Here is a 3,237-nt window from a genome sequence, read left to right on the forward strand (position 1 = left end):
AAATCTTTGCTTTACTTCCTCCTGAAAAGGAAAAAAATCCTTTCAGTGATATAAAGAACAATGTGTTTATATCTAGTAAAGTGTCTTTAGCATAGCAGTTATAATTCTATGATTCTCTGATATTATGAATCTAAAGCAATTATCTCTTGTTCTTGGTATATAATGATCCAAAATCCTTTAATTCCATCACACTCACAAATGGAGCAAGCATGAGAGATAGGGGAAGAGAAATAATATAATTTTATTGTTCTCATCATTATAAAGTGGATTTCAAAGCTCATTGTCATTATTTAAACATTATCACCGCGGCCCACCTTTGTCTCCCTGTATGGACTGGCCAACTTCTGCTTATCCTTAAAACTCACCTTAATTGTCAATTTCTCAGGGAAGTACTTCCTCAGGGACATCACCCATTTCATTCTACCTCTTTATTCTCTAACCATTGTCAATGTAACCGCAGCCCCTGGGGCACACCAGCCATATTATTTACTGCGTTGTTTTCATTGTGCGTTTTCTTTTGTAGACTCTGTCCTCCTTGATAAATAGACTGCCTTTTTATTTCTGGGTCTTAGTACCTAGTACAGGGCTCACTAATCAATGAGTAAAGGAATGAATTAATAAATTCCTTATTAGGACTTGAACTTGGTTTTCCTGCAAATCCAGAACTCTGTCCAAGCAAACCCACCTCCATGCTTTTAAACATTCCTCAGGTCAATACTGCAACCCAGAGGCCTCCATAAGCATTTTAGTCAAGTGTACATGCTGCAAAGGTAAGCCGTTGGCATTACATCAGAAAGGTTGTAGTCCAGAAGCAGCTCTCACAGCAACGGCTAGAATCAATTTCAAGATTTTGTTATTTAGCAAAGTTAATGCCGTAAATGTTTTCAACTGGTGAAATTGGTAGTTGGCTAATTAGGAAGACAGCTTTTAGAAATGGGCCTCCATTGGGGAAATGCATAAGAACTGGCTAAAATATTTTAGAGATTTTCCTACACTCTTTCCACTCCTGTGTAAGTGGGATGGAAAAATCCAGCAGGGACTATATGCTGAACTCTTTAACATAATGCCTTCAGCTTTCGCCCTGGATGGCTGGTGTTGACTTTGAGGGTCACAGAACCCTGCCTCTGGAAAGTTGCTATGTTCACCTTGGGAGCTACATTTTATTCAAAATTCTGTTTACAGCACCTGAAAAGACAAAGAGCTGGAACCTCATCAACTTAAAAAAAAAAATGCATGTATAAACTCTTTGGTGTCAGCTTTCTAATGATATATTCATTTTTAAAGAAATGTTTATATGTATAGAACAATTTGGTCTGAGATTTGCTTTGAGAATAACCTGGTAGCAAGATTATGAGGGAGCAACTAAAGCTTTCTTATACTAAACTTTTTGAACCTATTATTTTCCATCAAAAGTATCCAAGATGTGTGTTTAACACAATTGGCTTAGGTCAGTTACTAACACATGATCTCAGCATCTTGTTCTAACTAACTAAGACAATGTGCACATATGAAGTAAGGTTTCTGAAAGGAGAAATAAATGTTTATGCAAAATGCATGGAAACAAATTAGTGCCTCCACTAAAAATTTCCAGATTTTTTTAAACACAACCCAGTTCTGTCAGTTGAGGATTTTTACACTTGCTAATACAAAGCTCTTTTTTGCCTTTACGAGCAACAGATTCAAGAGAATAAAAATGAACTTCCATGTAAAATCTGGTCCCATATTACATAAGTGGCCTTTTACTCCCCGATGTTTTACAAAAGTGCTTTCCAAACTGTCACATGAGAACCCCACAACCCTCCAGAAAAGACTTCTGCTATAATATGGTCGAAATTTTTGTTGCAGGTAATAGAATCCATACCAGCTAGTTGGAACAGAAAGAATTTTACAGAAGTGGTGTTATATAACTGAAGGTTAAATACTAAAATACAGCCAGTGAAGGTGTCTAGCTGCACCACAAGTATGATCCATAGGACTCTAGTGGGTGTTTCTCAAACGTTCATATGCACACAAATCTTCTGGGGTTCCGTTAACACAGATTCTGATTCTACAGGTCTAGGGTGTGGCCTGAGCTTCAGCTTTTCTAACGAGCTCTCTGGTGATGCCAGTGTTGGTCTTTGAACCATGCTCTGAGTAGCGAGACACTGGCAGAGTCCTCACTGTCACTGTTGCTACCTGCCAAAGGGCATTCATAATGCTAAGACTGAACACTAGAGCTTCTGCTTCAACTCCCCGCCAAAACCAAAAACTCCTATCCATTTTTCCTTTCCAGAAAATTCATTTACCTTATTGTACTGCCTCCTTTTATTGCCTCTTTTTTCTTCTAAAACTTGTAAGTATGTTTGCTGGCATAAACTAGGTCAAATACTACACCTTACCTAAAAGATGTCTATCAAATGCAATGTTTTGATTTCCAGTCAATGTAAGAAAACAATCTAGAAAGGGAATGACATGGGTATTGAGTGAGCCAATCTGCAGTGTTTTCTAAAAATATTGATAATATTAAGAAAAATTATAATTTCTAACATCTCTTGCAAGTTAACTATATACCAGACACTATGATAAATGTTTTACTTGTACCATTTTTGTTAATCTCCACAAAACTCCATGAAGTAGGTATTATTATTATCTACTTACAGATTAGGAAACTGAGAAACACAGCTGTTAGCAGACTTGTCCAAGGTCACAAAATAGTCAATGATAAAGGATTTTAAATCAAGTGGTCAAATGCTGAAGCTCATACTCACTACTATGCCTCACATAAGACTGGAAAATTATATTTCTTTTTTTAGGGACACATGATATAGTACTCTTTAAAGTCTCTAAATCTGCAGTAAAGAAATCTGTTTAACCTTGGTTAACTCCGTGTTTCTCAAATACATTTGGACATAAAATTTTTTATTTTGTTAAGTGATATTTATTAACATCAGGCAGAAAATGTACCACAAAACAAACTTTAGAATATGTAATCTTAAATAATTCTTTGGCTGTAGACAGACCACAGTTTAGAATTTTAAGCCAGACAGACTTTGCACTGCTACTCACATACCTGAATGGGTAGGTCTCAAACTTTGATGTGTGTCAGAACCACTTGGATTTTTGATTCTGTAAGTCTGAAGAATTTCAAGTTCCTAGGGTATGCTGACGGCGTGTTCCAGAGGCCACACTTTGAGACTACTGGCCTGGACATTGGTCAAGAATCTGTCCATCTCTGAGCTTTGGTTTCCCTATTTGTAA

This window comes from Pteropus medius, unplaced genomic scaffold (genome assembly GCF_902729225.1).
Source record: "Pteropus medius unplaced genomic scaffold, Ma_sr-lr_union100, whole genome shotgun sequence".
In the NCBI taxonomy this organism is placed as follows: domain Eukaryota; kingdom Metazoa; phylum Chordata; class Mammalia; order Chiroptera; family Pteropodidae; genus Pteropus; species Pteropus medius.